The sequence below is a fragment of the Schistocerca americana genome, chromosome 5 (assembly GCF_021461395.2).
Source record: "Schistocerca americana isolate TAMUIC-IGC-003095 chromosome 5, iqSchAmer2.1, whole genome shotgun sequence".
NCBI lineage: Eukaryota > Metazoa > Arthropoda > Insecta > Orthoptera > Acrididae > Schistocerca > Schistocerca americana.
In genome coordinates this window covers 633,562,260-633,575,013 of record NC_060123.1, presented here as the reverse complement: position 1 = coordinate 633,575,013, position 12,754 = coordinate 633,562,260, and the positions used below count along the sequence as shown (strand labels likewise).

The window sequence follows — 12,754 nt, the reverse complement described above, 5'->3', positions numbered from 1 at the left end:
ACGCAGCCTGAAAATTAGTGGAAGAAGTCCACTACCTCTAACTGCGGGCAAAGAATTTTATATCTTGATTCTTGAAGCATTTTAATAAAAACACGGCAAATGAGTAGCAGCACAAGCCAACTCAAAGGGAAGGAAGGAATATTACGGTTTAAGATCCCGAGCAGTTCAGGGAAACAACAGAAAACTTAAATCTAGATAGCCTACCGAACACAATACCGCTGGCTTATCTGTGTATAATCTCGCTCAGAATAGAAACTCGATGTCTTACTAACGTGCTACTAAGATTCGCTGTATTTAGACACGGGAACTGCATTAGTAAAGGAAGTCGGGTGAGGGATTAAAATACACGTCAACCGAACGTAGTTCTAGTTTTCGATGGTTTCGCTAAATAACTTTTTTCTGGTACATACTAATATTTCAAATGATAAAGTAACTCCGTCTGTTATGCTTTCACGACCAAACTGCTGAACAGATTTTGATAAAACTTCGTATGGAGATAGCTTGAACGCTGAGTAAGAACACAGGTACCCTAACAAGTGTGTAGTACAATACATTTATTGATTTGAAGAATATAACGCGAAATACGGAAGAATAATTACCCTTTAAAAATCTATTTCCTCTTTCAGTTGTGAACTCTTATCATATTTTTGAAAATGCTTTTATTGCTTGATATCTTGTACGTAACATGATTCAACGTAATCAATACAATGTTTATTCAATTATAACCGTCTTTAATCGATACTTCCATACTAATACCAGTATTTTTAACTGCGAAAGTAAGTCTGTTATGTTTTCACTGCTCTATCGCTGAACGGATTCCGATGAAATTTCGTATAGAGATAGCTTGAACCCTAAGGAAGAACGCAGGCTACTTTAGAAACTGTATCTTTTTGGGCATTATTAACATTTTTAAATAAAGTATACGTGAATGGGGTGTAGATGACGCTGGCACGATGGTCGGCGACTATTAGTGATTTCAAACCATTCCTTGTCACAAATCCATCCAATGTTTTTGAGCGAGTGGTTTGCGATATTGAGATGCTACACCATCTAGCATTGCTGGAGAGTTTTGGTGGTGATACAACAATAAAATCGGACTATAAGCCCGAGAATCATATTTAAAATAATTACTTTAAGCCCTGCAAAACGGAAGTTTTATTTAGTGCATAGTTCTAAGACAGCTGAAGCTGCGAAAGTTAGGCGAATCCAACAAACCCCAGAGCAATCTCACGTGCCCCGGAACTTGGATGCAGAACGTCGGCTGGCCTTAATTGTTACAGAGACAGTAGAACGGTCATAAGCCCGTCGCATTTTGGACTCTGAGTGTCACGCATCTCTTACAGCTTCCGAGACGCTTGGAGACCTCAACAGAGATATTTGTAACATGGGGTGTTCTTGGTAAGCCTGCATTTCTTTAACATCTGTCAACTGACTATGTTAATCATAAATGAGACATACCATGGGGATAGGTAAAAAATTTTGTCACCATAACGCATGTAAATGAAAGGATGAAGCGGTTGCTATGTCCTGCCATGGTGGCAAAGTCTCACATCCGGTAATAAGTGACCCAGAGGAACCACTACAAAATATGCTTCTGCACAAATGCAATGAATTGAGGAATTTTTAAATACAACTAGAAAATATAGTGTATGGTTTCAGATTCGACATATAGCAAAACATGTACGTACAAATAGGCACTGCATACATTTTTTTAAAAAAAAATGTGTCAAATGTGTGTGAATTCCCAAACTACTGAGGCCATCGGTCCCTAGACCTTCACACTACTGAAACTATCTTATGCCAAGAACAACACACGTACCCATGCCCGAGGGAGGGCTCGAACAACTGCGGAGAGACCGCACAATGAGCGACATGGCGCCTCCAATCGCGCGGCCACTCCGCACGGCATACATTTTTTATACATACATCTCTACACAAGTATATACACAGACATCATGTAAAATTAGTAACTTATTCACCATCAATCACATAACAAAACTACCGATATGTGAGCGAAGCAGCGGGTAACAGCAAGTAATGGTATATTTCCCCCAAAAACTTTGCTGCTAAGTTTGTGTAGCATCCTTATTAAAATTTATTACTTACCTGTGCACGACATGTTTGCAAACAACACCTTCAGTGATTTCGTCGTTTGTCGTTTAATGGTCTGACATGTTACGAATCACTTAAAAATTACACCGTCGGTGAGCAAATTTTCGACACATTGGTTCCACAGTAGTCTCAACTGTAGTATTTCTATCTGATTGTTCAATAAGCGGAAATGAAGTGATAAGAAACAAACCGTGAACTTCAGTTTCGTGCCGCAAACACATTTGGTAAATCATCATATTCCTATTTATAGACACAGGAAAAACTCGTGGGAAACCTTGTGAGTATCTGACACCTCACGGTGGGTGAGAAGTAATCTCAGCTCTAGCATTATTATTCGACATGTCAAATCGTAAGAATAATGGGAAGGTTAGGCGACGATTAAATACGTTTTCCTTGCGTCTAACACAACTGATAAACCATCAGTTTCACATTTACAGACACTGAAATATCTAGAGTGAGGTTATCGTTAATTTTGCGAATGTATGAAAACTGTTATTTGTTTTCTTCTTATTTCGTGGTTTTACTTAATTTTATTATTTATATTATAGTTTTACTATTTATATAGCTATTTATGTTATTTATGTAATACTCCAGCTAGTTTAAATACGCCATCGTGTATTGAACTCTGTGTTTTCAGAATATACATGCCACCAACTACGGCCGATTCTTTTAAAGAATATACATGTCATCAATTACAGCCAATTCCTTTAAAACGTATAACTTTGTGCAATAGTGATGCCTCTTTACGTACTTATTCTGCGGATGCCTCGATTAGCTAGGGGAATGATAATACGGAGCCCTAAATCCTCCCTTTCGCGGTCAGTTTTACGCGCGAAATAACACTTTAGATGTTAATAAATACATAGAGCTTTCATATGACTTAAACATTGGCAGAAAATGTAAAGGAGGATACAAAACAAGTACGATTATTTGGTGTGTGGTAGATGTACCTTTAAAGATAATTTGTGACATTTTCAGATGAGGGGCGACTAATTTTTGAATATCGCTCAGTGATCTGAAACACTATGGTATGACAGAAAAATTATTGGCGTTTCTCCTTTCACTCGGAAACAATACATTATTTTAAAAAAAACAAAAGAAACACAATGAAATAGCACCAAGAAGAATTATCCGAATGGGACTGAAATATATAGATGTGATGCGTATGTACAGACAAAAATTGATTACAATTTCGGTAATATTGGTTGATTTATTCAAGAAAAACAGATTCACAAACTGAGTTAGTCAATAATGCGTTGGCCCACTTCTGGCCCTTATGGAAGCAACTATCCGGCTTGTCACTGTTTGATAAGAGATGTTGGATGTAGTCCTGAGAGAAACCGTGCCAAATTCTGTCAGAGTGCTGCCTTAGAACGACACAATCCCGAGCTCGTTCGAGCCCCCCTGCCCATAATGCTCCAGACATCCTCACCTGGGAAGAAATCTGGTAACTTTGATGGCAAACACAGGATCCCGCATGCATGACGATAAGCGGTAGAAACTGTTTCCACTTGCAGACGGGCATAATATTGCTGAAATGTAAGCCCAGGGTGGCTTGCCATGAAAGGCAACAAAACGGCTGCAAATGGCTCTGAGTTTTATGGGAATTAACATCTGAGGTCATCAGTCACCTAGAACTTAGAGCAACTTAAACCTAACTAATCTAAGGACATCACACACATATATATCCCCGGGCAGGATTCGAACCTGCGACCGTAGCGGTCGCGCGGCTCCAGTCTGAAGCGCCTAGAACCGCTCGGCCACACCGGCCGGCCAACAAAACGGGCCATATAATATCGTCGATGTACCGCTGGGCTGTAAGGGTGCCGTGGATGACAACGAGAGGAGTCCTGCTATGAAAAGAAATGGCACTTCAGATCGTTGCTCCTGGTTGTCGGGCAGTATAGCTGGTGGTAAGGTCTTATGGGATGAAACTGGTGAGCCTACACACAATCGATCTTAAACTAACCTACGCTATGGACAACACACACCCGTGTCCGAGGGAGGACTCGAACTTCCGACGTGGGGAGCCGCACGGACTGTGGCAAGACGCCCCTGCCATCGCCGCTACCCCGCGCGTCTTTCAGGCTGGTATCCCACCGATGTCCGGCTTGTCTCCGGACACGTCTTCGGCCTGGAATCACGATGGCTGGAGTGGGTTTGAACTGAGCCCCGATGACCAGTGAAGACGTGCCTGGAGACGCGTAGGAGAGCAGTGCGATATCAACCTGACCGTTGTGTGCCAAACAACCTGACAACAAGGAGAGATGGTCTGAAGCTCAATTTCCTAGCACCGCTACAGATGTGAGAGTGTTTACATTATGTAGCGACCAGGAACGTTGAGGATTTCGCTCCAAAATTTTGGGAAGCAGAAATTTTTATCAGCTCTTAGACGGGCCGGTGTTGTTACCTTCCAAGTAACCGTTGAGCTCATTGGGAGGCAGAATACGGCAGTGAATCGTTACATAAGTTTAAACCTGCACGATTCTCTGCATTCCGTCTGCCTTTGTTCATCAACTGCGATTTCGGTGCACAGTATCTGTAGCAGCACACACCATGCCTACTTCATTGGTTACTTCCACAATGTACAGAGGCGTGGTTCAGCATTACACAACTCAGGATGTTACGATAAAATTTGTCAGGTGCGGTCAGGTGGAAAGTCAAAGGAACGCCGCGGAGGTGTATGCGGAGCCCTATCGTTGGAAGCTTGGTTGTGTGTGGATCAGAGGCCGAGAACACAGCTCCAGCAGAGTTTGCAGAGGTACAGCTTTCGGGGCGCACGTTGAAATAAACCGGCGTCTGGCAACTGAGACTCGTCGTGGAGGGACGCGGACGCAATTTCGAACGCTCGGAAGAGGACTCGACGGAAAGTTTATCCCCCAAGGCCGGCTTTGCGCCTGTATACGTCAGAAAACGGATAAGCCGGGAGCCACGGCTGGCTGCTGAAAATCCACGCCGAAGCGTCTCTATAAACTGTTGCGCTTCCGCCGAATATTGGTCAGCATGAGCGGGAGTCTGCATTTACATCTCTTTCCTTTCTGTGCCATCCGCGTAGAGTGTGCAGTAAGAGCGACAGTCAATACGACACCATACAAATGAAACAATTTTTGCGCGTATTCCAATCACCATTACATCCACATCTATACTCCACCAGCTATCTTACATCTAAATGTACGAAGCTATTTGGAAAATAAGATCCGATCCGGCGCGAAATGGAAACTATAGTGGAAGTCCAATGGAGCGTTGCACATATGTGTAGGGCAGTGTCTCCAGTATGACCGGCGGTTGAATCACGTATCTCTTTTAAGCTCTGAGTGCACAGCGAGTACGTAAAGGCGCCTAGAAACTAGTGTCTCTCAGCCAACATGAGGCCTTGGTGAGACATTTTGCCTCATGCCATGCAGGCGCTCCTGCAGTGTTTTCTATTGGAAGTGTCTGGTCTCCGACAATACAGCCCGTAAATGGCTCCCCTGAGTTTCATCTCTTCTCACATGAACCGCTGGCTATGAAGACAACGTTTTGGCACAGACAACCAGCTGTCGACTAGCGCAGAGAACTGGCGGAAAGCAAAGGTGGCCGCCTTCTTTTACGAGGGTATCAGAAAGCTGGCACAATACTACGGCAGATATCTAAGTCGCAGAGGTGGGTATGTAGATAAGTAGCTGAAAGGTGTAGCCGACTGTTCCAAATAAAACATTTTTGTTTTTCAAATTGGTTTCCATTTCGCGATCGATCGGATCTTAGTAGTCCTCATATGTTGTGTTTACTTCCGTAACACGAGGTATTGGTTCAAATGGCTCTGAGCATTATGGGACTTAACATCTAAGGTCATCAGTCCCCTAGAACTTAGAACTACTTAAACCTAACTAACCTAAGGACATCACACACGTCCATGCACGAGGCAGGATTCGAACCTGGGACCGTAGCGGTCGCGAGGTTCCAGACTGAAACGCCTAAAAACACGAGGTATTTCACAATATCTCTCACGGGCTTCTAGTACTGCAGAAGGGACTTGGTTGCCAAAGTTTTTATAGCGAAATCATCTGCAGGAATGTAGAGTTGGATATGAACTACGTTTGAACATCTAACTAAGTAGTATGGCTACCAACTATCTGTATCAATTTGTTTTAAATCGCAACTTAGGTCAATGACCTTCACCTTGATTTTGGCCTACTTTGTTTATATGATCCAGCTCGATGACGTCACGACCACCCCCCTTTCCCCTCCCATCCTCCACCACGCCATTCCTTACCCCCTCTCCAGCCAACCACGGCATAGTAGTAAAATGAAACCACCAATCAAAAATCCAATATGTTTGAGCAATAGTCTGTTCAAAATTACTTCAGGATTGATACTTCGGTAGGGGCACGTGGAAGCGTAGAACACAGGCGTAATCTTACTTTTCATGTAACCCTTGCACACGGGTAAACTATTCATTTTATAAAAATGGAAATTGCTACGATATGTTCTGGAAGAGTTACGCTACATATTGATTTTAGTTTTATATGCGGCAACAAATTATCAAGATGATATAAGGACATTTACGAAAGTTTATTTTCTCACGAGATAACGAAATTTTCGACATGTGGGAAAGTTTTTTGTTACTGAAGTGAATACATTGCGGGAATAAAATCTTAAGAATAAATCACATTTTCACATGTTTGAAACCAGAACTCTGGCGGAGATCTCTAATGGGGTTTGTAATGAAATAGTTATTAATTGTTCTGATCTGCCTACTTAATTGCAACGCAATAAAACATACGATTAATCGAGATTAACACGGTGGAAAAACGAATCTTAAATAGGCCAACCTCTATTGTTTCGTAACAACAAAAGCGATACAAATAACGGGGACTCTGTATTACAACAGTCGTATTGTAAATAGTAATACTAATTTTGCGTGATACATACTGAATTCTTGAGGTGAACTTCCTTTTGAAATGGTTGTTATTCAAGCCTTCTTATTAAAATTTCAAGAATTAGGACGGTGTAACTTTGTTGTGTAGGTACACATTCAAACTTCGCACGCCAAACTTGTAGCCGGATTCGCCTCTGCTCCATTTCTACGGGGACAATGGAAACACTTCACTGTTATGACGGATTCTTGAAGTGCCAGTACCACTGACACTATTGTCGTTTAATGGAATTATCATCTCCTCCACTGAACTTGCCAAAAGAGCTTCATTCGGCCACTCTCTTTCCATGATGCTCTGCGAATGTTTGGTGGCTTTCTTCCAATCTTCAAATCTTCAGCGGTGACGTTCCTAACAGCTTCTCTTCTGAGTGCTTCGACTGCGGAGAGGGTACATTTGTTATTATTCCTAGCAACGCAACCTTTAATTTGGGCCTATGTTAACTCAACTGGGTTGAAATGGCGGTGGCAAGATGATAGCCTGATGACTATATGCCTATGTTCTTTGCCTGTTCGTCGATTTCGCATAGGGAGAACTGTGGCTTCTGCCGATACACTTGTTCAATAAGCTCTATCTTTTTAAGGTTACACATACGGTATGTCGCCGTAGCCAGTCAATCATTTCCACCTTTCGATTTGCCATGGTAGGTGCCTTGTCAACAACAACGGAATGGTAAGGAGCATTATACAGAACAATTGTTGGAGGTTTTCCAAGATCTGGTATTAGTGAATCTTCGAACCACTTTGTAAATGTAATTTGGTTCATTTCTTCATTATAGTCTCCTGTTTCCTTTGATTTAAAAAGCAGGATACTGAACGATAACCTTGCTAGATGCCTTCATCAAGAAGAATACGTCTACTCCCCTTGCCACAAAGTACTGTCATTTTTCCTATAGCTGCATTGTCTGTCCAGCTCCGATTAAAATCGTACCAGAACTGCCCACTTGCGTCAAGTTACATTAGTTCGTCGGTATTTATGCTGCGGATGCATCTCAAAATTCGGTATCGTCATGCAGCTATATCCTTCCTCTCCATTAGCACCTTATGATGGCAGAAATGTAGAAATGTCCATAGTGAAAGCTAAGGTTGTGTAAATCTGTGTAGATGTGTGACTGCCTTGAACAAGTCCTGAATCTTTAAGTGTGACCGGTAACTTCCTAAGCGTCGTATGTTTCTTCCTGTGATTTTAAACATGACGACGAATCGCATCATCTGCAAACGAATCGATATGGGTAATCCTTTTATCCATACCAAGGTTTTTCTCACGGGTGTAAGGTTTCGATGGTTCTTCAGCATCCTTTTCTTCCCAATCTTCACAACAGTGTTTTGGTTTATTTTCAAAGCTTTTGAAGAACACTTCCTCCCCATTTCTTACAACAGTGTTTTTGTTCGTATTCAAAACTTCGGCAGTTCTGTCCGTAACTTAGATGACGGAGAGGCAGCGGGCCACTATTAAGGTTTTCATTCTCAAAGTAGGCACGTAACATACAAACTATTTCTCTTCGCTTCCCTCGTATGTCAATCCCCTAGCCAAATGAACGACCTCGATGTTTTCCACTTATAACGTTCACCGAACTTCTCGCTGACATCGTTCAGTACCACACAACGAATAACGGAAACAACTAATAAAAGAATAACTCCTATAACCGTAAAAGTGCACGCACGAAGTCACAGGGCGCAATAATCATACAGGACAGCAGGCTGGTTGCAGCTAAGGCCCGCTGCAACAATGAAGTGTTTAGTGTGGGGTAAACGACTGGCAACTTCGGGGATTTGCTGCGACTGCGAGTAGCGTAGTATTGGCGGAAAGTCGCCTGGGCCTGATTCTGCTGCGTGCCCCCTCCCCCCCCCCCCCCCCTTCTTGCCACGCCCGTCCTCGCTGTCAATTCTGAAGTATTGGACAGACTTTAGTCCAGCGGTCCTAGTGTGAAAATTATAAAAAGTTAGCCACATCTCCTTACCGCCATTCCGCTCCTCCTGATCATTCTTGCATTAAAATAACAGATTCACGTGAAACGACAATGGTACTTGCATCTGAAGCACGTAAGCACACAGACGCGCATACACGGGCACACACTCAAACGCTCACATAAAGAGGGAAATTTAAAAAAATTTAAATTCTTTTCAGCCAACCAAAACACACAAGCACACACATCCTGCAACGTGCCATAATTCTGTGGGAACGTCTACCACAGAATTGTGGAATGTTACGTGCTTGTGTATGTGTGTGTGTGTGTGTGTGTGTGTGTGTGTGTGTGCGCCCGCGCGCGCACTTGAACTCGTGCGCGCGTATGCGTGTCTGTGTACTTATGTAATTCAGATGCAAATACCTGTACCACTGTACGTTAACCTGTCATTTTTATGCATAATTGGCTGGATATGAGGAGGGTGGAACGGGGGTGTGGCTAACTTTTTATAATTTTAATGCTAGGACAGCTGCACTATATGCCGCGGTGGAGCATGTAAGGCCGCGCTTGACAGTTTCTTGTCAGTCTTGCGACTCACTCTGAGGGTGTGGGCGAGCGATAAGCGACCGAAATATCAGTGGAAGAAATTTTCTGCAAAGAAATTTCCACTCTACAGCGGAGTGTGCGCTGATATGAAACTTCCTGGCAGATGAAAACTGTGTGCCGGACCGAGACTCGAACTCGGGACCTTTGCCTTTCGCGGGCAAGTGCTCTACCAACTGAGCTATCCAAGCACGACTCACCCCCCTTCCTTACAGCTTGAGTCGTCAGTCGTTCTTGGGTACCTCAGTTGGTAGAGCACTTGCCCGCTAAAGGCAAAGGTCCCGAGTTCGAGTCTCGGTCCGGCACACAGTTTTAATCTGCCAGGAATTTTCATATCATCACACAGTCCGCTGTAGACTGAAAATTTCATTCGAGAAACATACCCCAGGATGTGGCTAAGCCATGTCTCCGTAATATTCATTCTTGCTGGAGTGCTAGTTCTGCAAGGTTCGCAGGAGAGCTTCTGTGAAGTTTGGTAGGTAGGAGACGAGGTACATTCGGAAGAAATTTTACTTGCGCGGCTACACTCCCGAAATTTAATGGACTATTCATTACCCGAAAAGTTGAAAATGCACATCAAGTACCTCTTCGGGGAGGAGATGGTACCATGGGTCCACAGTTTGGAAAAATTACGACAATAGACAGCAAGACTATTGAGCTCCTTGAGTTTCTTACTAAAGTGCCGGGACCAGGGAGTTATTCAAAAATTTGCGAGAACGCTGCAGTAAATAGAATTTTACACAGCGCTGGTTCTGCTTTTGTAAGATGAACAATTCGTTTTACCCATCGGAAATTGGACACTGTTTCTGAACACCTCTATCATCTGCATTTGAAGATAGCGCCTGTTTTACCTCCTGACTCATGGGACTGGATTTATGCCCGGTATTACACTATCAAATTTCTTTGTCAAAGATTTGATCAAAGATGTGATCAAATATTCTGTCAAATATATTTGACAAAGATCTTTGACGTAGCGCTAGAAGGGATATTACACTGTCGTCAAAGTTCAAGATGGCTGACAACAACTTGTTATTAACCGCAGCAGTTGCACGTACCGCAATTGCATCGTGTGCACATGCGGAAAAGAAGTGGGGGGGGGGGGGGGGGGGGGAAAGGAACCATACATACAAGGTTGACAGTCTTAAATTCCTGGGATTACAACTTGATAACTAATTCAGTTGGGAGGAGCACACCACAGAACTGCAGAAACGCCTTAACAAATCTGTATTTGCAATTCGAGTGTTAGCAGACATAAGCAACATAAAAATGAAAATGTTTGCATACTTTGCCTACTTTCATTCCATAATGTCACATGGTATAATATTTTGGGGTAAATCTTAAAGTCAAACAAAAGTTTTCCGAGTCCAAAAGCGTGTAATACGTATTATTTGTGGAGTAAATTCACGGACGTCCTGCAGAAACCTCTTCAAAGAACTAGGTATACTAACTACTGCCTCTCAGTATATTTACTCCTTAATGAAATTTGTCCTAAATAATATATCTCTTTTTCCAACAAACAACTCAGTTCATACATACAATACCAGGAACAAAAATGATCTGCACAAGGACTGCAAAGCACTTACTTTAGTTCAAAAAAGGGTCCACTACTCAGGAACACTCATCTTAAATAATTTGCCAGCAAACATAAAAATTTTAGTTACAAATAAAGATCAGTTTAAAAGAAACCTGAAAAACTTACTAGTTTCCAACCCCTTCTACTCCATTGACGAAATTTTTAATAGAAACAAATGATGTATTTATTCATACTATTAGTATTGTTATTTCAGCTTAAAAAAATTGACATGTTCCACACCCACGAGGATCTCCTCAGCACGGATCTATGGAACGAAAAACTAATCTAATCTGGGTGAAGCCGTGGGTTTTACGACGACACGATAAAAGCATTAAACAAAACTTGTTAGGTGGGTTTACAGTGGGAGACTTCAAGTTGTGCATCAATTACTTAAGAATGGATGAGCATACATTTCTGTATGTGCTCTGTGAGGTGTATCCTCATATCACAATATTCACTTAAGAACTGCTACATCTTCAGAAGACAGGGTCACTGCAACACTCCGATTCCTTGCTACAGAAGAGGGTTATGTTAGGTTAGGTCAGGTCAGGTCAGGTCTCCAATCTTCTTAATCTATTTTGGTATTCAGGGTGCCTCATCTTGCAAAGCGCCTCATCAGCTTCATATATCTCTATTAATTTTGTAGTTGTCAGTACACACCAATTGTATTTACCGGCAATGTTTATAAAAACACTGCAGCGATGCTAGCGCTCCAAGTGGTAACATGTCACATTGCAGCTAACAGAAGACAAGCGACTTCTTTGATCAAATCTACAGCGAGGCTCTAGATTTGATCAAATATTGGACGACATTTGACAAAGTTCCCTATTACACCATCAAATATCTTTGACAAAGATATTGGACAAAGATATTGGACAAAGAAATTTGATAATGTAATACCGGCCTATGGCACGAAATGGGCTGAAGTGGCTATAAAATGACAGATTACCAAGTATAGTCGATTAGAGCAGCCTTCTCAGGTGGACTCTTTCTTTCGACGTTCCGTCGTAAATTTGACGGGTAAGGATCTGGACGAATCTAATGTATCTGTCTTAAGTAAAGGGCTAAATTTTGCCCCTGCTCCAAAGACTTTGCAGGAATCATCTTTCATGAGTGCCACTGAAGAAGCCGTCCGACCGCCGTCAGAGGGTTCAGCTGAAGAAATCAGACATGAAGGCTGCCGAGCAATTAGGAAACATCGTCCACAAACAACTAATGTTTCCAAAGAAGAGAGATTTACGATACGAAGGCTGTGTGAGGATACTGACACAGTCGTCCTGTGTGCTGATAAAGGTAATGCTACCGCCCTTTTGGCCCAGAAATTCTACAAGGAAAAGATATGTGGTTTCCTTAGTTCTGGTGCATACCGGAAGACCAACAAAGATCCTACCAACAAGGTGACAATAAGGACTGCTGCTTTGCTGAACGCTTAATCACTACCAAAGGAAGTCATAAGAAGCTCAAAAGTGCGAGGTGCAGTACCACCGAAATTTTTTGGGCTTTCTAAAGTTCACAAAATAGGTAAGGATGAGCGTCTAGAGCATCTGAGGCCTATAACGAGTGTTATTGGTTTATTCCTACTTAACATTTAGCTTCCTTATTAAAACCATTGGTAGGAAAATGTAGTCACCACATTCGTAATTCTAT

The 12,754-nt window shown here is 42.4% G+C and overlaps 1 protein-coding gene and 1 non-coding gene across 5 annotated transcripts in view; both read right to left on the bottom strand.

The window, feature by feature from the left end:
* The window catches only part of LOC124615449 (hemicentin-1-like), a 1,163,225-nt gene that overhangs the window by 233,410 nt on the left and 917,061 nt on the right, over positions 1 to 12,754 (bottom strand). The window lies entirely within an intron of this gene.
* On the bottom strand, positions 9,652 to 9,726 carry Trnas-cga. The gene has a single exon. It is a non-coding gene; the product is annotated as a tRNA-Ser (tRNA).